At 34.8% G+C, this 26,399-nt stretch overlaps 1 pseudogene; it reads left to right on the top strand.

Moving 5' to 3' along the window:
- The first annotated feature begins 118 nt into the window (after positions 1 to 118).
- Positions 119 to 19,964, top strand: LOC130860254 (dynein axonemal assembly factor 11-like; annotated as a pseudogene).
- Positions 19,965 to 26,399: the final 6,435 nt, after the last annotated feature.

The following is a 26,399-nucleotide window of genomic DNA, read 5'->3' as shown; positions in this document are numbered from 1 at the left end:
GGTATGGGCCACATCATTTACTATTGATGGGTGTTCTTGATCTTACAGTTGCCAGAAGATACTAGGGGACATAATCTCTTGGGGGTTGGCAGATTGTTGCAAAGTAAGGCTGTGCGACATGACGCTCACTCCTAGGAAGACTGATAATTGGCTAAGAACTCTGGGTACAATAGGATTCCCTTGGTTTACATATTGGACACTTGGCTTGTGAGGACTTTGATTTTACTATGTCTTCAGATGATTAAATATTGCTGTGCATGGAACATTTTACCATTCCTGCTCAGCCCCACTTAGGCAAATATCTTTTGCTTGGGCAACCTTCTTGCTCAGAAACCATTGCTTCTATTTCCCTCCACTACCTTTTTCCTTCTCGTCCCTTGGCTTTTCAAGATTTAGTGAACTCTTTAAAAATTTTTGTCAGAGTAACACTTAAAGGTATATCAACAAAACACCAATTGTCCATTAAAACTGGCATACAAATAATTATCAGTAGAAAATTCAGAACCCTGTTTTCAGGTTAGAGATTGCAAAGGCTTTCTACACTCAGAAAGAAGATTTATGCCTGTGGTCTTTTTCAGAGAAAACTAAAATCCCTTTCTTCCTACCAATAAATGGGCCAAATGATACCTTCTAATATAGCAAATAAAAAAAATTGAACTTTTTCTGGTAGTTTGATATTCTTATCTTACGAAGCTAGTTATAACTACTGTTTTAGAAAACTATTTTTTTTAAAACAGACTTTATGTTTAGAGCAGTTTTAGGTTCAGAGTACAGTTGAGTGGAAAGTCCAGGCAGTTTCCATGTATCACCTATCCCCTTCCAGGCAGCCTCCTCTCCTGTCAGCATCCTGGACCAGAGTGCTACATTCGTTACAGTCAATGATCCTCCATTGACTCATCATTCTCTCTCAAAGTCCATAGTTTACATTAAAGTTCACTTTTGGTCTTGTACATCCTATGAGTTTTGACAAGTGTTCTACCATTACAGTGTCATACAGAAGAGTGTCACTGCCCTAAAACCCCTCTGTGTTCTTCCTATTCCTCCCTCCTTCCCTCTTAACCCCTGGCAACCACTGATCTTTTTCTGTCTCCGTAGTTTTGCCTCTTCTAGAATTATCACGTAGTTGGAACCATGCAGTATATAGTTTTTTTCTGATTGGCTTCTTTCACTTAGTGATGTGCAGTAAAGGTTTCTCATGTCTTTTTATGGCTTAACAGCTCATTGCTTTTTTCCATGAATAATAATATTTCACTGTCTGAATGTACCAGAATTTATCCATTTACCCACTGAAGGATATCTTGGTGGATTCTGAATTTTAGCAATTATGAATACAGGTACCATAAATGATTGCATGGAGGTTTCTTTGTGAATATGTTTTCAGCTCATTGGGTAAACACCAAGGAGTGCGATTGCGGGGTCTTTTGGTAAGAGAATGTTTAGTTTTGTAGGCAATTGCCAAACTGTCTTCCAAAACAGCTGTTCTATTTTGTATTACAGCCAGCAGTGAGTGAGAGTTCCTGTTGCTCCACATCCTCACCCCATTCGATGTGTTTCATAGTTTAGTAATTCTATTAAGTGTGTAGTGGTATCACACTGTTGTTTTAATTTTCAATTCCTTAATGACATATGACATGGGTTATCTTTTCATATGCTTCTTTGATATCAGGGTATCTTCTTTGGTAAGATGTCTATTCAGATGTTCCGCCCTTTTCTTCAATTAAATGGTTTTATTATTGTTGAGTTCTTTACATATTTCAGATAGCAGTCCTTTATTAGCTAAGTCTCTTGCAAATATTGTCTCCCAGTCTGGTTTGTCTTCTCATTTTCTTGACAGTGTCTTTTGCAGAGCAGACGTTCTTAATCTTAACAAAGCCCATCTTATTATTTCATGGATTATTAGTGTGGTATCTAAAAATTCATTGTCAAACTCAAGGTCATGTATATATTCTCCTATGTTATCTTTTAGGAGTTTTATAGCTTTTCATTTTACATTTAGGTCTATGATCCATTTTGAGTGAATTTTATGAAAGGTGTAAAGTCTGAGTCCACATTCATTTATTGCATGTGGATGTCTAATTGTTCCAGCACCGTTTGTTGAAAGGTTACCTTTTCTCCGTTGCATGGCCTTCACTCCTTTGTTAAAGATCAGTCGACTATATTATGTAGGTTGGTTTCTGGCTCTTTATCTTGTTCCATTAATCTTTTTTCCCAGTCATTTTCTGCTTAGCTTATGCAATGCCAGAAGTGAATATATAAGATAGCCATTATTACACTCATTTCATAGATGACAAAGCTTAGGTTTTAAGAGGATAATTATTTTGCCCAGTCTCTGGCTAAGATGTGTTCAAATTCACCGCTGTGTTGTTCGATAGTTTCTGCTCATTCCACTAAACCAAATATAACAGTTATACAGCAGAGCTTGGATAGAGTACACAAAAAAAGATGACTAGAATAAGTTCAACACTATTTAATACCAAGTGCAGTTGTTCATTTTTTCTTTCTTTTATGCTCTCTTATTTTAAAATTTTATCTGGGTCTGGATCAATCCAAAAGAAGATTATGAATTTTAGTACATACTGTGAGTATTTAAATCATAAAAGTGGTTATACCTGAAATTACTCCCTATTTAAGGCAAAAATTGTGTGGGTAAGTTGACTTACTTGCACATTAGCACGTTTTCTCACCCTCATTCTTATGCAAGAGCCCAAATGAGATACAAATGCTCTTAAGAAATCTCAAAAAGTATAAAACCACTTATTTGCTTTTATAAACTCTTTAAAAGCCACAGCATCATCAGTAGGAAAATAGGTTAGTTAAAAGGAACTCAATTTGCAAAAAGGCATTGCATTGCATGTGCTTTTACTTCTGATCTATTTTTAAGGTATTCAGTGTACATGCTGTCACTGGGGATGTTGCTTGACAGATGACTCTGTCGCTAAGAAAAAAGATAATCATGTTTTTTAAAACTATCCTAAGAGAAATCACAAAACTCTTTGCAAGTAATGGGAATTTATCTGAAATAAGATCTAGTAGAGACCCATTAATATTTTTGAGATAAATTCTTTATTTCCTTATCCTAAATTGCACAGCAATAGAGGTTTAAAGGACATGCTATTTATTTGCAAATAGCATTTTCCCCAATGTGATGGGAGTAATCTGAACAGGAGAAAATGGTGCTAATGGCTTAGAAAGAATGTCAAGTGGTAAGATGGCTTTATTATTCACACTCTGTCTTATGTGAATTGGAGACTGTAATGATTGCAGGGAAATTAAAACATTTAATAATCATTTAATTGGGCATTTAAAAAAATTTTCGTCCTCCAGCGGATACTAAATTAACTTCTCTTTTGTGCTATTCCTAAGTCCATTTCAGCATATTCAGAAATATTACAAGTCAACCAAGGACTAAATACATCAAAATAAAAGTGATTGTTGACTCCTGAACTTGATTAGAATATTAACAACTCAATTTAAGTCCCTTACTTTCTTCAAATTTTATTCTCCTTAAGCCTGATTGTAATTTGAAAACTGATTGTAAAATTGTGTACTAGAATTTTGAGGTGATTTTTCTCAAGTATCTCCTATGTTATGTTTACTCCCCCCTGAAGTAAAAGAATACTTTTCCTTCATTGCCAATATTGAAAATTGCATTTGGAGTTTAAAGCAATTATGATGGCCCACTTAAAATAAATAAGCATTCATTTAAAAAAAAAAATCCTTTTCTTTCTTACTTCCTCCTTATTAATGTAAAGGGGAAAATTCTCAGTGAGTTTTCTCTGTCAAAATGTATAGTAGTCTTCTTCATTAAAACATTTCTTATTAAACAGAATATCAAAAATAATAATAGTAATAATAATAATAATTTGAGGGGGGTGTTTTTGACCTTTTACTAAGCCCCTTTACGTGGATTATTTTCTTCATTGCTTTGTTCTACAATTTCCTAAGTCATCTTACCACAAATATACTTACGTCAGTGGTTATGTAAGGAAAGAGTAATGGCTAAATCTTACTGAGAATCCACTTAATTAAATGTACATTAGATTTTTTTCCCCAAATACATTTCTTTTAAAGTCTTAAAACAGATGGATAAAATTAAAAATTCAATAATGTTGAAACAGACCACATAGAACATTTGTGGGCAAATAATGAACTTGAAGTAGGATGTTTTCTAGTCAATGTGGAGTATCTTGGACAAAGCAGATGATGAGAACTGGCTGGATTTTGAAATATTTGTGTGTGTGTGTGTTGTGATGGTTAATTTTATGTGCCCACTTGACTGGGCTCAGTGATGCCCAGATAGCTGGTAAAACATTATTTCCGGCTATGTCTGTGAGGATGTTTCTGGAAGAGATTAACATTTGAATTGGTAGACTGAATAGAACAGAATGGTGGAGAAAGAGCATTATTTGTTTTCTGTGTGATCTGGGACGTCCATCTTCTCCTGTCTAGGACATCGGCATTCCTGGTTCTCAGGTCTTGGACCTGGACTTACACTATTGGCCTCCCCTGGTCTTCACGCCTTTGGACCCTGAATTACACCTCTATCTTTCCACTGGTTTTCCAGCTTTCAGACAGCACACCATGGGACTGTTTGACCTTCATAAGGAATGGCCTGTGAGGATATAAAGGCACAGTTAGTTATATGAAGAAGTGGTTCAAATGTCCACGGTCCCCACTCCTGCTACATTGATTTCTCTCTCCAGTTCCCTCAGCCAGCACATCTGGTCTTGTGGGAAATTCCCTATGATCACTTGATAGAGGAAGAGGGTGAAATATAGGTGTTAGGGTCTAAAAAAATCTGTCTAAAATAGTCCCCCTGCCCCTGCTTTTTTGACGAATTTACTTCTTATGGACCATAAGAATAAGACTTTAGGACTTCAAATCCTTCCACATTCTGCTGGTCAGTGAATATGTACTACAGTATGCAATAATACCTAAGTCCTTCATCCACTCTGAACTCAATCCAATTCTATTATTTGATTTTGGAAATGGATTTTGAACATGGGCCTGTTTGACTAATCAGATGATCATTTCCCTACTTTTTTTTCTATGTAAATGCTGAGTGGCGGAGCTGTGTTTGTGAGGGCAATGATTTCATTATACCGACAAAGGGAACTGCCATTCTAGCAAAACAGCAAAAGCCAAGTTGGCTAAGGGAAAATGTTCCCTATCACACTGAAGGAGCCACAGGAGAAATGCCGACAAAATGTCACCTCACACACAATGGCTACAGGATTACAGAAATCTAATTAGCCATTTCATTAACTGAGTCCTGTCTGTGGAGATGGTAAACAATGGGGACTCGGGTGCATCCCGCCGTCAGAAATCTACGGAACTGTCAGGGAGATTGTTCAATAATTTGTTCCCTGCATTTTTCAGGTGGTGAAGGCGGGGCTAGGAGGATTGAGTGACTTATTAAAAGTGACTTATTTCAGGTTTTTAAAAATTGAGGGCACTTTCAGGGTGCTAAATCCACTATTGTGAATATATTGACAGTAATGCTTTGGAAATTTTATTTCTTTTTTTCATCCCACACAAACTGCTTGGTAAATTTATAGATATGATGATGTTCCAAGGGCCACATCTGTCAAAAATCACCCAAAAGATGCTATCTGGTACAATTGCATTTTCATATAGCACTTACACTGTCTACTGATTACCCGATTAGCTTAAAACTCTTTGAAGGCATGTGCCTCACCTTACTAGTTTTTGCATCCATAGGTTTTAGTGTCTGAGACATTTTTGAAGTAATGAACAAGTGAATGAAGTAATTGTTAAATAAACAGAGGATTTTAATTTCAAAATCACGAAGTAGTATGGATCCAAGAGAAATGGAAGGAAATTTATGCACTGTTACAATTTCCAATTTATTAAAACAACTCACCTGGTCTTCAATTTAATTTGCCAGTAACATGCTAAGAATTGCCACCGAATTTTGATAAGGAAGTAATTGCAGATGAAAAGCACTGAAATAGACAGCAGCATAGCTTCTGTCAATTGTACCTTTTTACTTTGGGTCTGGTTAATGTATCTGTAACAGTTATTGCACATTAGTAAAGAACACAGTACACAATCAAACCAATTGCCCCTTCTCAGGTGTAATCGGTGGCTGCTGATTTGTCACTTGGCCTCTCTCACTTCATAGGTCAGAATTTTAGATTGAGTCTGTGGTGAGATCTTGACTTGAACCCAGCTGCCTTCAGGGTGTGGCTTTCAATGCTTCAATGAAGGAGAAAGTTGTTTCGTTCACTTTGAGAGATATATAGAGAAAAGTGAGGCAATGTTCCTTCCAAAACAAACAAAATCAAAACCCCAAACCATGACTGTTAAATAAAAAGCAATGGGAAGAAATGGAAAACCCAGATGGGAACTGAAGGATGTTGGAAATGGCCCTACAAGATTCTAAGGCTATCAATAGAAAGTGCCTTTAAGTCACCTCCTGTCATTTATACAGTTTACGATACACTAAAGAAACCTTTGTTGCCACTAAAGTTGTGGGGGGGTTTTGAATTTTAGAACAACTTAAAGTTCACATGAATGCCTGGCTTCTGGTTACACTTAAATCAAGGGTGAACCTATAATGTACGAGGGCGAGTCAAAAATCATCTACATTCTGGCTGTAGAATTTATTTTAGTTAACTTTTATAAAAGACAAATACATCATTTTTTGACATAATCACCTTTATTTTCAATAAAGGTGTCCACCTGTCAACAAGCTTTTGTATTCCCTCATTAAAAAAATTTTTTAGGTTGAGCTGTGAGCCACGAATGCACTGTTGTCTTCACTTCTTCATCAGAAGTGAATCTTCATCCTCGTAGGGCTGCTTTCAGGGGACCAAACAGGTGAAAGTGCGATGGAGATCAGGACTATAGGGAGGATACTTTAACACCTCAGAACAAATTTTTGCAGAGTGTCAACACTGTGGGCAGAAGTGTGCGGACGTGCATTGTCTTGCAAGATCACAACGCCCTTGGATAGCAATCCTCTGTGTTTAATCTAAAGTTTAGGCTTCAGCTCTTCAATAAGCATCTCTATCCATTCATATACACTTTCTTCATACTGCACACAAAGACTTCGATAAATAATGGCACCAGGTACACCCTCAGGCCACAAAAAAACAAAACAAACAAAAAAAAAAACCTGAATCATTGCACACTGCTCTTCTTTCATGCAAATCACAAGTGGGGCATCCATTTTTGCTTGCACCACAGTTACAAATGAACTGGTGTAACAGGTTCACACCTGCCCAGCAGTGACTAGGGAGACAGTAGCTTTGAACAGAAAGTTCTGGTAAGACAGTGTGGGCAACAGAAGTTTTAATATAACCGGAGTGTGGATAATTTTTGACTCACTCTCGTATGAGGGCTGTTGTGGTCACTGCCACAGCAATTATGAAGTGAGAAGTTCCAACAAGCAGGTTGGCTGTTTTTTGCACAGGATGCTATGTTAGCACACTTGACTGATGTTTAGGGGGCAATAGTTTAGGTCTCATGAGCATAATGTAAAGATTCTTCTCTTTAAGAACTAAACTTTTATTTTCCCATCCTATAGTTATATCTCAGAATATAACACAGGACAGAATGAAAGGCCAAAATTCTACCCAATTAAGTGCTTACATCTCTATGAACTACCACTTTGCAGATGAAGAGGCTGTGATTCAGCCCCAGAAGGTCAGGACATTGACACTTGCAAAGTTCACCTGCAAAAAAATAAAATTCTGCTTGAATAACATAATGGTAATTCAAGACATTTAATTTTTTTCTAGATATATTGAATTTGTTCAAAAACTAATTTTCTACCTAAAGCAGGCACCAGACCAAACAAACAAATCTAATAATAGAACATCGGTTTAGAATACCAAACAATGAGATTAATGAAGTAATGCATTGTATTGGAGGAAACTGACTTAAAAGAAACTTCAAATAACAGAATTGGTTACTTTAAGTTTTAAAGTAAAAAAAGAAAGCTTTTTTTAAAAAAAATATTTCTTCTTTTGTCTTTAAAGATGTTCAGGAGAAGATGCCATTTTAAAGACTGAATTTAAGCTGGTGTCTTTAAAAAGGGATTATCTATTAGCCATTTTATTGACTAGGATTAACAATGACCTCCTTCACTTGAGTACAGTTACTTGTTTGTTTGAACTAAAGTCTCCTGGATATTCTACTGTGATCATTGTTGATCACTAAGAGGTAATGAGCTTATAAATATAAATATTATATTTCTTAGTGAAAATAGACATAAAACAATATTTTCCCTTGAATTCCAACTCTCACGTGAATCTAAAATATTCTGAAACAAAATCATAGTCCTATGAATTAACATCTCTTATTGTCTCCACCAAATAGTAGTCTCAATTTCTTAACCTATAAAATGGGACGAATAATACACAGCCTTCAAAATGCCATACAAATACTAGGGAGGATTAATAATGAATTTGGAAATAATCCCATTTAAGAAGAAAATGATGTGCTCTTCTATATTACTCTTATGAATAGCAGAGACTTTTAATCAAACCCTAATTAACCAACTATTTGAAACATAAGAGCTCTTCTTCTAGAAAAGAAACTGATGCTCAAAACACATTACATACTTCTGGCAAGTTACATGTTGGCTCCCCTTTCGCAGAGTGATTCTCTACGTGTGGTTTAAGAAGCTTTAGAAATTCTTTTTTTTTTTAATATTTATTTATGTATTTATTTGGCTGTGCAGCATTTGGACTTGATTGTGGCATGCAGGATCTAGTTCCCTGACCAGGGATAGAACCCAGGCCCCCTGCATTGGGATCGTGGATTCTTAACTACTGGACCACCAGGGAAGTCCCAACTTTGGACATTCTTAACATACTTTTAGGGTATCTATGAGGTCAAACTATTTTCATAATAACATGAAGACATTAATAGCCTTCTTTTCACTGTGTGGACACTGATCCTGATGTTACCAAAGCTAAAGTGGTAAAACAGTGCCACGGAAAAATTCAGGGTGGTCATACTGGACTTTATTAAGTAATCCCTGTGTCCTTCACCAGCACACACTAACAAAAAGCTATGCCAGTAATACACAGGAATGTCCTTGATGAAAGAGTGAATAATATAAACATTATGAAATCTCAACACTTTAGTACATTTTATTTTTATTTTATTTTATTTTATTTAGTATTTTGTGTTACAAAATGGGAAGCACTTTGTTGAAAACTGTAGTAAATGTTTGTCTTTAGGAAAAGGACTTGTAGGGTTGTTTGAGTCATGCTGAATGAGCTGCTTTTTTTCACATAACACCATTTTTAAGCGTCTCAGGGGGGAACTATGCATATTGACAAGAATTCCTGGACTTTCTCCAAAAAGGAACAAAAAAGTCAGCTTATCCCCCTTAAAGAAAACAGTAGACTTTTTTTTTTTAAATGAATGATACAATGTGATATTTCAAGCGAGAATTAGAATTTTGGAAGACCTATATCTGCCATATGAGACTGACAACTTCTCAGTACTTAAAGATGTATCTGATAATATCTGTGGGATTTTAAACAAATGCAGTTTTTGATATAATAGATTGAATTAACATTTGGAAGTTCTGTATAACTCGGTGAACTAATATTTTCTAATTGATGAATTCATATTGGTACAAATCCTTTCAGGAGTAAAAGATCTATTCAATGGATTTTAATGTAATATAGCAAGAAAAGTTCATTGATAGGGACTCAGATTCTACATGAAAACTAACCTTTAAGAAATTCTCCCTTGGTGTGTTTTCTCATAACGTGAACAATGATATCCAAAGTAATATTAACAGACTTTTCAAATACTACTTCCATTTCTAAATATATATCTGTACGTGAGGCTGTTTGTTTGTTTGTTTTAAACATACTTCAACTAAGTAGCACATCACTAGCTGTCTGGATTAAATAAGTCCTTCAAGATTTGAGATTTGCAAAAAAAAGAAAAAAATAAAAGAATGCTTCTGTTCTCACTAGTTATTTTTGTTTTGAAAAATACAACTATCTTTCATAATTATGTTATTTATGTCACCCATTAATAGGTTTATTATTTTAAATAAATAAATAAATAAATAAATAAATAAATTCTCAGTGGTAATGTCAAATACAGATAGTATTGGTAGATATAGCCACATTAAAAAAAGGCTCTTCGGGATCCTCAGTAGACTTTAAGACTGTAATGGATCTTGAGACCAAAATGTATAAAACAGTGTTCCATCCAAAAGAGAGGACATGAATTTCTAAACCACCTAATGTCTGTTGTACTTGCGATAATTAGATGATCAATAAAACATTATTCACAATATTGAATTATGTGTCAAGCATTTTGATTTCTATTGTTTCTATGAAAAATAAGTTAAAAGTAAATAGAATTTTTTTTAAAGAAAAGCTTATAAATTAGACATAGTTGAAGAAAGTGAGGGGAAATAGTGTAAAAATCTGGAAGGATTTTGTCCTCAGTTTGTAATGTCTTTAAATTCTTACTACCTCTTTAAAAAAGTCAAATTAATAACCTTATTGTACATAACTATTTACATTATACAAGAAAATGAAGTGAAACTGGAGTCAGCAGAACCACTAGAAACATGCACTGGAAAGATCTTTCCCTACAATAAAAAAAACTGGCTAATGATCATCCTATGCATTTTAACTAATAAGGTATTCAGAGTAATTATGCATTGTTTTTAATGACACCGTGTTTTGACCAATTTTGAAATTAATTGACAAAATACTAGTCATGCTAATACTTGTATGAGCTTTTAGTTTTGTTACAGTTCACAGAATTCAATAATCCTCCATAATGGTTCTTATAATTTATATACCATAACTTACATAAATCTAATTCTTTGCTATTTAAGTCAACTTCACTAAGAGATTATTTACATAAACCCATTTATTTCTGGTATATGTTTGATAAGTCTTTGATAATTACTCCCAGATACAACCATCCCACCAATCTTGAAACAGAACATATCCATTATCTCAGAATAATATTTTATGTATAAATCCGTCTTAATCCCTAGCACATAGAAAACCAGTATCCTGATTTCTTTTGACATAGATTAGTTTTGCCTTATGCTGAATTTCATATGAATAGAACCATAAAATACTATAGTGTAAGTCCAGACAGTTATTTGTTTTTTTGTAATGTAAATGCCTAATTTCAGCTTTGATTGATGAGGAATCCATTTCAGAGAGGAATTTCCTTCAAAGATGGCTATTGCAAATAAACACAGGGCCAGCCACTCTGCTAGATAAAGAGCCAGGCCACTTTCTCCCACTGAGGCTTCTTTGTTTTAGAGATCTTGGTTGATTTCGATAAGGGACCATTTGGGCTACCTGCTTTATTCTCTTCCCACACTTTAAATTTCTACTCTTATGTTTTTAATTTTCTGATGAAGAATGAACTTGAGAAACCCTGGGCCCCCACCCTTGACCCCAATAAAAGTAGAACCCTAGGCCCATGGGTACTCTTTCTCTCTCTCTTTCTCTACCCATGAACTTCCTGTGTGGTCCCACGTGTTCTGTGTAATTTCTAGGTCTTATAAATAATAAACCCCTATTTCTTTCGAACTTTCCTAATGGTTTTTGTTGAAGGGCATCTTACAACCATAATAAAAATCACAAGGGCTGATCCGGCCGCAACAGTGGTTATTGATAGGCTGAGACCAGCACAGAACAAATATATGCTATTTTCTGTCTTGCTTCTTTTGTTCATCAAATTCTTTGGGTATGAGTAGTTTTTATCCTTTTTATTGCTGAGTCGTATACCATTATATGAATGTACAGTGATTTGTTTATGCATTTACTATTTGGTAGAAAATTGAATATTTCCAATTTGGATCTACTAAGAATAAAGCTGCTGTAAACATTCATGAACAAGTTCTTTTACATATACACGCATATATATATATACATACCTACATACATATGTCTATATTCAGGTGGACATTCACGAGCAAGTTCTTTTACACATATATGTATATGTACACACACACACACACCCCTTGATCATGTACCTAGGAGTGAAATTACTGGGTCTCATGACAAGTATATAACTTAAAGGTAACTGGTAAACTTTGAATCAAAATGATTATACAGTTTTATCCTCCCACCAGCAATGAATAAAAGTTCTAGTTGCTCAATGTTCTTGCCTAAATTTAAAGCTAACAATTTTTTATTTTTATCTTTCCTTTTAGGCAAAGAGTCTTATCTCTTTGGGGTTTTAATCAGCATTTACCAATGATTAATGATGCTGAATATTTTTTCAAGACCTCTTAGATATCCATACATTTTCAAATCCTGTAACCATTTTTATTATTTTTCTTCTTCTTATATTTTAAGAGTGCTTTAGTTATATATTATGAATATAAGTCTTTGTTATATTTCTATCATGTATATATGCATTTGTATTTTTGTGGTTTGCCTTTTAAGTTTAATGACATTTTATTCATTGCATCTTATAAAGATGAGAGTTTTATTTTAATGTACTCCAAATCATTATTATTATGATTATTTGTATGCTTGTTGTTTTATGTTCTTTAAGCAATCTTTTGCAGTCCCAAAGTTATAAAGCTTTTCCCTTACATTTTCTTGTAAAAATCATATCACTTTAGTTTTTACTTTCAGGGCCCATGGCTCATTTTGTGTTCGTTTCTGGGTACAGTGTGATATAAAAGTGAATTTTTTTTAAAAAAAAAATGTTGTTTGAGAACCCTTATTGCAAGGAAAATCATTTTTGGCTTGAATTATCTTTGCACCATTTTTCACTGACCATCTATGTGTAGACTCTTTCTGGACTCTCGATTATTTTCTATTAATACATCTATCTTCACATCAAACAACATTCTCTTCTCTATAATTTTTACAACACCTCTTGTTTGCAAACAAACAAACAAACAGAAAACCTATTCTATCCCTATTAAGTTCCTTGAAATTCTGCCAGAAATCAATTTAGTGTATATGTGTGGATTAACTTCTGGACATTTTAATCTGTTCCACTGGCCTATATGTCCATTTCTATGCAATTATCACCCTATCATTATTAGTGTAGCTTTCTAGTAAACCTTGAAATCCAGGAGTTTGTTATTCACCTCTGTTCTCTTTGCAGAATTGTTTTGGCTATTACAGAGTTTTTTGTTTTTTGTGTTAAGACTATATTTTGTAGAGCAGTTTTCGGCTTACAACAAAACTTAGAGGAAGGTACAGAGATTTCCTGTATACTCCCTGCCCCACTATTACAGAGTTTTTTCACATCCATATGTAATATTTTAGAAATGTTTCCGATTTCTTCAAATAAGCATGCTGGAGTATTAAAAGAAAAACACTGTTTCTTTTATTCTACCCATAGTAATTGTGACACCAAATGGTTGTGCATTTTTCCCAACAACCAATCCTCCAGCTCTCTGGACACCAACTGTGTGCCCTACAATTCAGTTATGATGCTGACTACTTGGAATAACCACAGATCCCACAAGTAAAAAGCTTAGTCCTGCAAGACGAATCCCCACTTCAGATGCTGGTTGTAAATCCAAGAGTTGTCACCTGTACTTCTGACCAACGGACTATAAATTGGAAGTTCCCACAAGCCCCTCCTAAGGTTCTATGATTTGTTATAAGGCCTCACAGAATTCAGGGAAACACTTATGTTTACCATTTTATTATAAGGGATCCTAAGGGATACAGATGAACAGCTAAAGGAAGAGGTACACAGGGAGAAGTCTGGAAGAATTCCAAACACAGAATCTTTGGCCCCTGGGCAGTTGAAGTGTACCACTCTTCCAGCATCAACTCAGAACCTCTCCAAACTTTGTAGTTTATGGATTTATATGGAGGCTTCATCACACAGGCCTGATTGATTATCAGCTCTATTTCCAGCCCCTTTCACCCTCCCAGAGGATAAGAGGTGGGGTTGAAAGTTCCAAGCTTCTAATCATGGCTTGATCTTTCTCACGACCAGTCCCCACCCAAGAGCCCACCCAGACGTGCCTTATTAGAACAAAAGATGTTCCTGTTACCCAGAAAACTTCAAGGGCTTTGAGAGCTCTGTATAAGACATGCCTATCACTCCCATCAGTCAGGGAAATTGCAAGTGTTTTAGGAGCTTTATTTCAGGAATCCAGGTAAAAGGCCAAAGTTAGAACAAAAGATACTCCTAGCACCCATATCACTCATGAAATTACAAGAGTTTTAGGAGCACTGTCAGGAACAGAGACAATATATATGTCTTATTATGTCATAAGTATTAATGAGGGTTACATTATGTCTATAGATCAATTGAGGATGAATGACATCTTAATAATGAGTCATGATTTTGCCAAAAATATTTTCTATGTCTGTTGCGAAGGTCAAATACTGTTTCTCCTATATATTTTTGATATGGTAAACTGCATTGATTTGATATTTGAATATAAAATCAATTCTGCATATCAGGAATACACCCCTTCTTGGTCATGAAATATTAATTTTTAGAAATAGATGATTAATTTTACAAAATAATTTTTTATCTATTTCTTGAGGAATATTGGTACTTGGGTTTCTTTTATGTTCTTCCAGGGCTTTTTGTGATGAAGGTTGTAGAATATTCTTTGTTCTTTCAAGTGTTTGAATTTTTTGAAACTTGTTTTATGGCTCACAATATGATCTACTGTTAAATGTTCTATATGCACTTGAAAAGGTAATTTATTATGCCATTTAAAGCTATCAATTAAGTCAAGTTAGTCGGTAGAGTTCTCAAGTATTGTATAGTCTTACAGATGTTATTTGTACTTGCTATTCATTCTGTCAATCACTGAACCCAACCTGTTAAAATTGCCAACTGTGGTTATGTTATTCCTCCTTTTAATTTTGTCAGTTTTGCTTCATGTACTTTGAAGCTTTGTTATTTGGTGCGTACACATTTAAAATTGCTAAATATTCTTTGTAAATTGATTATTTTATCATTATACAGTGTTTCTCTTTATCATTATGACCCTTCTTATCATTATCATTCCTTTTTATCATTATTTTATGTTGTATACATAATATATATGTTCTTCACTTTAAATGTTCTTTTATTCTTTTATTTTGATGTCACAGTTAGCTACATGAAGGATTAAATGGGATTTTAACTAAATCAAGTAGTATTATTGTCAGCTGAGCGCCTTTGTGGATGTCTGATGGCCAAGAAAGCATGCACCCCTGATCTGAAAGTATCATTGCTTCCTGATGTATGCAACTGTCTAGAAACAGTTAAAATTCTTGTATCTTATGTTAAGGAAACCTATGTCCTTTATTGGTGTCTGATACATGTTCTGTCAACAACTACCTGGTGACATTTAAGGTTTTCATTTTTAGTTGGTTATTAGAATAATTATATTTTGGTAAGCATTTTTGGCACTATCACTCATTCACTTTGAACCAAAGCTATTTTTTTTCCTATTTTATCCATTGATTTTTTTCCTTCTTGATTTATTTTAAACATTAATCATAATTACATTACATTTTTTAAAAGGCAATATCCTGTTTCCTGCATTTCCTAATTTCTTAATCTCCAGTAAAAGCTTTCATAACCTTTGCTCAATCAGACTTTCCAAAGGTTTTTTTTTAAGTCCCTAATTTGCTCTATTTAACCACTTGCTGTAATATCTAGAATTGTTTCTGTATTCCTGATTGATTAATGGCTAATATTACATTTTCAACTGGAAATGATTTCAGAATATATATTCTCAATAATGGAGTTTTATGAGCAATGGGAACTTGGGATACCACTGGTCGCTGGTATGCAGTGGATAGACAGTAACTTATAACATACAGTTGTTTAGAATGGCATATTTATTGAAGACGAGGTTTAGGAGACCAAGGTGATGATCCAACAGTATTTTAGGTTAGAAATAAGGCTAAATGATAGTAGACTGAATGGCTGCCTTTGACTTCACCAAAGATATTACAGATATAAAATAACTTCAGAGTTTAAAAATCTTAGCACCATCCTCATTAGAGAACCAGCAAATTTATAAAACTACTCTAAAAGAACCACTTATAGAAAAAGTTTCAATAATCTTTAAACCTGAAACAAAGAGTTCCTTTGCTTAAATTAGAACATAAATTCATAATTTCATTAAGAATGATACATGACTTAAGAAATTCAATGGGAAAGAGTGGAACCCAGGACATTGTAATGGGAGTATTTGAATGAATTAAGAGGAACAAAAAATCATAAATCCACAAATTCTTTGAGACCCCCTTTCTGGCTGGGCAGCCCTTTCATATATCTTTGAGCCTGTATGGTTGTAAAGACTATAATGTTTTCATCTGATGCAGAAATCATTCATGAGGATAGTGTTCTTCACAAGATCCACAACTAAATCCAGACACATAGCTAGAATCGGACATTAGCAATCAGCATTCTCTATGTAGATGAGAACAAAATCTGGATTAGCAGAATATAGCATGGACACTGAAAGAACTGAAAGAATTTATCTATCATCTATCTATCATCTATCTATCTATATCTCAATAGAAACCTGGGGAATATTTTTAGGAATTGATTGAATTAATTTCAAGGATTTTGAATTAATTTCAAGGAAGTAAAGGGCATCACATTGGATTGGACCAAGTTAATCAATATGGGTGCACTTATCAGAAAATTTGGATTCAATATGTTAGCTTAAGAGCTATCAATGGCTTCAGTAATTTACTAGTTGGTTGAATATAAACTGGACTTAGTGGCAGTCTATAAATTCTGCTGTGTCTAATCTGCTATTAAACCTGTCCGATAAATTCTTATATTCAAATATTGTACTTGTCCATTTCTTGAATTCCTGTTTAATTTGATTTTTACAGACTCCAGTTCTCTTCTGAAATTATTTAGTTAGCATCACTTTTCTTCATTTTTTTCTCCATTTCTTCAACATAATAATCATAAATATTTAAAGCCCTTATCAGTCAATTTCAATACCTGGACCACCTGAAAGACAATTTCTATTTTCCCTTGTGTTTTGATTTTTTTTTCCTTTTTATTTTCAGTTAAGGTTTTTGATTTGTTTGTTTTAAATCATACTTAATAATTTTTAAAAAATTCCAGATGTTAGGTGTGAAAAGTGTAGTGACTCCAGATGATTTCACTTCCTCTACAATGAACTCACCTTACTGGCCACTAGCAAAATGGAGTTGTGGGAAATTCAAGCAGATGCTATGCTGAGTCAGGTTAGGGTATAGCTCTGGTAAGGCTCAGTTTGCCCAGTTTGTCTTTACATTACTCCAGCACTCTAGGGTTTTCAACTAGCGGTCCGATGTATTCTGTGGGGGCTCTTCTCCCTAATGGATCCTAAACTCTAAATCAGTCAGTTTCATTTTCATTTGATAAATATTCTAAACTTGAAATCTATCAAATACTTGAAACTGGTCCCAATCTACTTGAAAAATTCTCCAATTTTTCTCCTCAGACATACCCTTTACTGGAATTGTCTTCAGGTTTTGTAGCTGATTCTCAGAATTTTATCAAGCCCCAAACCAGCAAGTAACCTCAGGGTAGGATGCAGCATGTGGGCTAAGTAGTTGTGGCACACGTGCCCTAGAGTGTGAGGGCTTCAGTAGTTGCTTGTGCTCAGTAGCTCCGAGGCATGTGGGATCTTCCCAGCCCAGGGCTCGAACCCGTGTCCCCTGCATTGGCAGGTATATTCTTAACCAGTGCACCACCAGGGAAGTCCAATACACAGACATTTAATTAACAGTAATGTGGCAATAAAGTGCACAGAACAACATACTAAAAAAGAAAAAGCAAACAAAAAACAAAAACAATTAAGGTTGTGTATAGATATCTAAATATTAAAGAACAAAACAACACATAAAAATCAAGCCCAGATTGATTTTAAATCCAAATACTGAAGGAAAAATAAAATTTCTAAACAATTGTATAGGAAATTTTTTAACATCTTAAATCATGGAAATTATTTAACAAGATAAAGAAAGCACTGTTTGTAAAGGAAAAGATTGATAAATGAAGCTATATTAAATATAAGAAATCTTGTCATTCACTAGACACATTATATCTAATAAGGACATTTTGTTACATTGTGGAAATTTGTTCTTATCCTTTAGAGATGCATGGTGACATTTTTACAAATAACAAGAGATATGATATCTTGGAATCTTTGCTTTAAAATAATCCAATTGTGGGTAAAAGTGAATAGGGTAAAAGTGAAACTAGATTGTCCATGGAGTAATAATTCTTGAAGCTGGATGATTTTATATATATATAGATTTATTATACTCTTCTTACAAATTATCTCAAATGTTTGAAAATTTTCACAAGAAAATCTTTAAATCAACAAAAATTACTTGCCACACATATAATAGACAAAGGGCTCACATCCCGAATTGGTAAAAAACTCATATAAATCAGTAAGACAAAAAGAACACATAGAAAAATGGCTAAGACACTTGAGCAAACTTTTCACAAAGGAAGACATTCAAATTTCTAGCACACATAGGAAAGGAGGTCAACATCAATAGTCATAAAGGAGATGCAAATTAAAATTGCAGTGATAGCACTTTCTGGCACAACCACCAGAATGGCTAAAATTAAAAAAAAATATTGGCATACAAAGTGTTGGCAAGGATGTGGCACAAACAGAGCATTCATATATTAATGATTGAAGTATAAATTATTACCAACAGTCCTTGAGATCCCAGGCAGGCTTCCTGGGCCCCAAAACCAGAAAGGTGCTATGGATGGGACAACAGAAGACCTCATTAGACAGAATGCCAAACACAGTAGCTGTGTAATTTTTCCCCCGGAGGAACTCTCCTTATATCAGCAATAAATTGAAAGAGATCATATTGACAACTGGCATCATAATTTTATACCTTTAAAATAATCCCAGTGGAAAAATAAAATGTTAACCAACTCAAGAAACTTGAATATTTTAATTTGGCATTAAACAACACTGAAAAGATTAAAAATTAGGGAGGATCTGAAGGGTTTAAAAAAAATTAACTTGATCATAAATTTCACTGGAGAGCTGAGTAACAGTAAAACCATGCAGCACAGTCTCCATCTGAAGGAATTTCTTTGCATGGGTAACCCACGTGCTGGCTTTGAATGTTACTGGAAGTTGTTGGTGGCAACTCTTCAACAATTAAAGTGTGGGGCGATAAAAAGAGTTCAGAGGAATTCAAGAATTGCAGAATTATCCAGTAATTGGGAAGGAACAGCTTATTATTTCAAATGGGCAGTTACAGAAAAGTGGTGCAGAGGAAACTTTAAGAATAGCATAAAAACAAACAGTAAAAGTCACCCTGGGTTTGACACACATTGCCACACAGATGTCGTCACTATTACCCTATTTTCTTAGGGAACAAAGACCACCACACACTAGAAACATGAAAGGAGGGTACCAACCAAAATAAATGAGATGAAAGCAAAGAAGAGCAGCATTCTGGTATAATCTCTCTTCAATTTACTCCTGATTCTAGACGGGAAACTCTTAGACATGGAAAAATGATGGAAAGACCAAGGCAAATTAAGTATTACAAAGAAGAAAGGTAAACCACCCAGAACTTTGATCACTGAAGTGGGAAAAGCACTAAAACTAAATGAGTCCAAACTTGATTTCTCTTGAAAGATGATTGAAGATGTAACCAGATCATCCTGGATCTTGCTGTCTATAGGTACAGGTAATTGATGTCGATGTGCAGTCAGTGTATATGAGAGGAATGCTTGAGGGAAAGTCACGTCAGCTTATACTTCCTGCAGTGCACAAACCTCACAGCAGCTCTGCTAGGAAATCTTCAGCAATCTGCATGCCCAAAATAGAAAAAGTAACTACAGTTGCTAGAAAACATCCAGGCCTTTGAAAACTACCTTGGACATAGGCAGAGAGCAAACAAACGGAAGAAGCAAGCAAACTGAGAAACTGGAAGTGAATTTCTAACATACATGCATTTCCTGATGTAGCTAATGTAGTTCAAGAGGAAAAACACACTCCCTGAAGTGCTGGATCTCAACCAAAATTATACCAAGTAATGAAGATAAACATTTCGTTGTTAACTGTGGATGCCTCCATTGATTTGAAACATTAAGCTGCATCGTCATTGATTGTGACCCATGAGAGTCAGTTTTACTCAGTGCAGAGAGTATATGCATAACATTTATGGGGTAAACAGAGTTATTTATCAGTATTACTAACACAATGTTTTAACTCTCGAACTTTGTATAGTAGTACTACTTAAATTAGTTTAAAATTAAGATGCGTTTCTTAGCGGAGTATGGCCAAGATGGAGAAGTAGGAAGACCCTGAGCTCACCTCCTCTCACAGGCGCACCAAAATTACAAGTATATATAGAGAGCAGACATTTATGAAGACAGCCTGAAGATTAGCAGAAACGATTTTCCACAATAACTATGTAAAGAAGGAACCACAAAGAGATGGGTAGGAAGGGCAAAGATGTGGTAGTGTCATGATCCGTACCCCCAGGAAGGTGACCCCAAACTGGAGGTTAATCACAATTGCAGAGGTTCTCCCCTAGGCGTGAGGGTTCTGAGCCCCACATTAGCCTCCCCAATCCAGGTGTCCTGTGCTAGAAAGATGAGCCACCAGAATGTCAGGCTTTGGACGCCGGTGGGGTTTGAGTACAGGAGAGACAGAGGGCTATAGGAAAAACAGACCTCTCTTAAAAGAGCATGCTCTAAATCTCAAAGGTTCCAAGTCCCAGTGCAGAGGCAGTCATTTGAAAGGACCCTGGGTCACACTCAGTTGCTGATCTTGGAGAGTATCCTAGAGAAAGAGGAGGCAACTGGGGCTTCCCCTGGGGACATAGATACTGGTAGCAACCACTTAGGGGCGCTCATTCTACCAGGAAGACACTGGTGCTGGCAAACACCATTTTGGAATCCAACCTCTGGCTTCTTAGTGCTGGAAACTGGCCTCACCCACCAGCCTGTCTCCTACAGCTAGCTGGGCACAGAGGGATACCACGTGATCTCACTTATATGTGGAATATAAAAAACAAAACAGAACAACTAAAATGAAGACAGACTCATAGCTACAGGGAACAAAGAGGGTGGTTGCCAAAAGGGAGAGGATAGAGGAAGGGGCAAAAGAGATGAAGGGGATTAAAAGGTACAAACCTTCAGTTATAGAATAAATAAGCCATAGGGATGTGACATACAGCATAAGGAATAAGGTCAATAATATTTTAATAACTTTGTATGGGGACAGATGGTTACTAGACTTATTGTGGTGATCATTTCATAACATTTGTAAATGTCACTATGTAGTCTACCTGAAACTAACATAATATTATATGTTAACTACATTTCAGTAATTTTTTAAGAATTTAAAAAATGTATCTTAATAAGCTATAGCTGATTGTTTTTCTATATAAGGTGTCGACTACTAAAACTGCTCAAAATATTACTACCAACACTTTGCAGAACATTTTGGAATCATCCACTGTATCTGAATATATGCATACCTTACATTTTAGCAATTTTACTGTGTGTGTGTACCTAAGAAAAAAGCATAACAGAGAAGAGAATTAGAGAAGAATTATACTGCAAAACATTATTTCTAAAAGATAAGGAAAAAAATGAAACATAAGTATAAATAAACATATATAATGTAAATATCTATATATGAATCCTTCTATATAAATCTTTATTTTATACCAGCAAAATTAATCTACAGTGTTAAAATGTATGATATCAGGTACCTATGGGGAGAAGGATGGGATTGTGATTGAGGGAGAACCAGGGGCATCAGGTGTTTTATGCTTTGTCCTCTTCTGAGGTTTCATAAGCATCCATGTTTTGATAACTGATGGGTATGCACATCAGTTTTGTGTTCTTTTTATGCATAGTATACTTTAATGAAATATGCTTGGGAAAAGGGTGTTAGCTTAAAGTAAAATATTTGGCAGTGTATTTGATGTGTGCAATCTACAGGAAATGTCAAGAAATACAAATAAACAGAGCTGGGTATTTAAGTTGTCGTTACTTGGAGAATGATAGCAGAAAATTTTAAATGCCAGTTTTCCTGGATTCTAATACACATGGAGTTGTTTTAGTTTGGGGCTTTAATTATTCACTCATAAGTTAAGAGCAAGAGCCCTGCTTGGCGTCTAAGAGGGTTATTCTACTTAAAGCATAAAGCAGCTTGTAATGTTTTTCCTTCGCAATTTTTGCTAAAACAATTTACACCCAGTCTTTAGATAGGAATTATTCTAATGTTTATCCCACACGTATCTCAAAAAATTACTGACTTTGTGTCTTTTCTGAAGATCCAAAATCCTTAATCTAAACATATTGATTATTTTACTTTAATGCCCATTCATCATGTGTATTTATTTGTAGCACTTACTACTTCATATTCTCTTTTATCTAATCCCTGACTATAATATTTGAGCTCCTATTTGTCATGAGGTAAGCCTGATTTGTCTGTGTGAACCCAGTACCCAATATTAGCCAAAAGATATGATATTTTTTGAAAGATTCAATGTCGAGTGGTGTCTAAGTTGGGTTGGAATCAGGTCAATAATATTTTCGTACCCCTGAAGTTACTGTCTTCAATAATACAGATTAAATAATTTAAACCACCAATTCGAAAACCAAGGCGAAAAATGCCGAGGTGTTGCTGGGATAGATAGTTTTACTTTATATTCTTATAGCAGCAGATTACTGCTTGTTAAAAAATACATTTTTAAAAGAAGTTGAGGAGAGTACTTGAAAATAATATGCATTAGTCAGAGCTACAGTTCACACCTAGAAAAGAGTGAAACTATCACCTCCTTCATTAAAAAAAATTATTCTAGAAGTGCCATTAAAAAAAAAATAGGAAAGCTAGTTTAATATATAAAAACTCAATGTTTAATGTCTATGTAGGAGATATAATATGGAACATGAAGGATTATTTATGCTACTAGTAAACACACTTAGAGTGATGTATAAACTGAAACTATACGGACTTCAATAAAGGGCTGTCACACTGTTTATACATATATTGTATGTACACATATATATGCACATTATACATCATGAGGAGCTTTCATATACATTATGACAAGTACTCCTCATTTCAACATAGCAAAGTGTGTATTTCTCTCATTCTGGAGATAATAAACTTGAGACTCAGATGAGTAGTGTTTGTCTAAGACCTTCTAGTGAGATGCCAATGGCGCTACCTAGTCTGTGCCTGAAACTGAATTAAGGGGTTTCATATAATATTTTATCTAATTACCTACTTGTTCATCTCAAACATATATATATATATACACATACACATACAATCCACATACACATGCCTGAATCCATTATCATTATTCCAGTTTTACTGATGAGAGAAATGAGTCTTTTAAATTACATCACTTGAAAATTGAGTGAATTTTTAAGACTACATATAGATTTGTAGTAAGACAGCTCTGAGTTTGCACTCCTATTTCTGTCACCAGATATTTAAGCCCTTAAAAGTGTATAACTTTATTAATATGATAATATATTTAAACAATAAGATTTCTGTGATAATTAAAAGAAATAATATACAAATAATGGGGTAGCAGAGTACATGACTGTTTTAAATAAATGCCACTTATTTAAGATAACAGTCTTTCATACTTATTAGAATAAAACACTGTTACTGAGGAGCCTTTGAAATACAGAATTTTGCTATTATTTTATTTAATTTGCATAAAGATATCTTCACTTTTCCTAGTTGCTCTAGCTAAATTACACATACTACTACAGACTTACATGTTGAAAAATCTATTCATAAGATAAGAGAACATACTCTGTACTTGACTGATATTTTAAACTCAAACTCTGTTGAAAGGAAAGAAGCAATGGCTAGTTTTAATTGATTCATGCTGTCAAAAACTACTATCATAATTTTGAAAAAATTTGACTTTACCAGGAAAGATCATAAAGTCCCAAGAAATATTTGGGAATGATAATTAAAAGTAACTAAAGTAGTATCTGAATAAGAGACATAGTTTTGCTTAAATATGTGCAGTCTATATACATCTATTTGTAGAGATACATTAGAGTAAATGCTCATTTATTTTAGAGTGTTTCTTCCTAAAACTATTTTATTGGTACTTGTAAAAGTCGTTATAGTTTTTGATGACCTGAAGTTGTTTGTTATGGAATAGTCTCATTTCTTCTCCTTTAGAAGTACATCATTTACATAGTTTAATATTTTTAAAGCTACATATGATTCTGACATAGACTGTATAGGTACTATGTCTCTTATCCATCCTTCCCCCCATCCCACTCTCTAGTTTACCTGATAAAGCAAAATGATTTTCATCACTGTGGATAACTGAGCACCAGAGTTTGGGTCAATATTGCAAGAGGATTATTGTGGCATGGATAGTTCTCTCCTAGGTACTCCTGAGACCACTAGAGAGTTCCCTGAAATTAACAGCTTTTGGTTACTAGTGGATCCCCAAGTAAGAGAGAATTTTCCTGCCTGACTGCTTTGATCTGGGACATTGCTCTTATTGGGTCTCCAGCCTTAGCGCTTTCTGGTTGGAAATTACACCATCTCCTCTCCTGGTTCTCAGGCTTTTGGACTCAGACTGGAAATATACCATTTGCTTTCCTGGGTGTCCAGCTTGCTGACTATAGATCTTGGGACTTAGCCTCCATTACTTGATATAATACCTTATATTCCATACATGTAAAAATATGACTTATTGGTTATATCCCTAGGGAATCCTGACTGATACTGTGGCCATCTCAAAATTTATTTATTATTTAAGTTATGTATTCAGAATCTCCAAAATGCACTAGCTTAGTTATAAAACTCTTATGATGCTTTATTTATTTATTTTTTCTTCTTTTTTTTTTTTTTTTTTTTATTTCATGTATACTTTTTTTTTTTTTTTTTTTGGCACACGGGCTTGGTTGCTCCGTGGCATGTGGGATCTTCCTGGAGCTGGGATCGAACCCGTGACCTCTGCATTGTCAGGCGGATTCTTAACCACTGCGCCACCTAGGAAGCCCATGATGCTTTATTAAATATACTCTTTCCAAATATATACTCTATATAAATGTACATATTCTCTAAATAAATTATATTTTATGCTTTTGTATATATATGAGCAGGCGTTAATGTATTTCTAAGGGTGTAAAACAGACTGGCAAAATGTAGGTAGTTAAATATTTTTTGAAAATTGTTAATTAAATTGTACACATAAACTTTTTCCTGGTACTAAAATTGTCCTTGATTACATATGTTTTATAAAAAAAAAAATGAATACAGAAAGAATATTTAGCTTATTTTGGAAGTGATCTCACCAGTTCCCAGAGAATAGCTGGAAGGGTCCAACTTCATTTTAGAGACAAGGAAAGAGATGATGCTTAGGTGACTTGCCCAAGGTCACAAGCCTGTTGTGGGGTAGAGTCAAGATCAGTATCCAGATGGTCTAAGGTAGCTCTGTACTCGCTTTGATTACACCATGCTGCCTCTCAGTTTCACAGGTTCAAGATCTCAGAAGGTTTCTATTTGCTAGTTTGTTTTGTTTCTTTTTCAGTCACTATCATAGGATTTGGGGCCATGGAAACAGCTGCTACAGTGATGCTCCTTGCTTGCCAGTTCTCTGGGATGGCTGGCCATGTACATGATGGTTGATTATCCTGTTGGCACAATTTTGTGCTTCTAACATCTTTGCCATATGGTCGTGTTTTCCCTTTGGAAAATCTGACTAGTTTGTAAACTTTTTTCCTCAAGAGCAGAGACCGTGACTCCTATTTCTTTGAAAATTCATTTTGAGCTGAGTATAGTACACAAACAAGAGCAACTGTTTATTAACATGATGGGGATTTAGGTCCCTCTGCTTAGCCTCCTGTGTAGTTAGTACATGTGGTTCCTCTATTAGCTTTCTTTTGCTGCTCTATCACAAACTTAGTAGCTTAATACAATGCAAATATGTTATCTTACAGTTCTAGAGATCAGAAGTCTGACATGGGTCAGGCTAAAATGAAGAGATGAACAGGGTTGCATTCCTTTCTGGTAGCTCGAGGGGAGAATCTATATTCTTGCCTTTACCAGCTTCTAGGCTGATCCTATTCCTTGGATCATTTCATCTTCAAAGCCAGCAATGGTGGATTGAATTTTCCTCCTTTCACATCACTGTAACACTCTGCTTCTACCATCCATTTCCTACTCTCACTCAGACTCCCCTCTTACTTATAAAGAACTTTTGTGATTACATTGGCCCCATCTGGATAATCCTAGATACTCTCCTTATTTTAAAGTCAGCTGATTAGCAACCTTAACTCCATCTGTAACCTTAATTCACCTTTGCCATATAATCGAACATATTCACAAGTTCTGGGAATTAGTGTGTGGATATCTTTGGGGGTCTGTTCTACCTACCTCAGTTCCTTTTTATCATTTTAAAGTTATTTCCTTCCCTTCCCACCCATTT

This window comes from Hippopotamus amphibius, chromosome 9 (assembly GCF_030028045.1).
Source record: "Hippopotamus amphibius kiboko isolate mHipAmp2 chromosome 9, mHipAmp2.hap2, whole genome shotgun sequence".
NCBI lineage: Eukaryota > Metazoa > Chordata > Mammalia > Artiodactyla > Hippopotamidae > Hippopotamus > Hippopotamus amphibius.
This window is presented reverse-complemented; position numbering and strand designations above follow the sequence as displayed.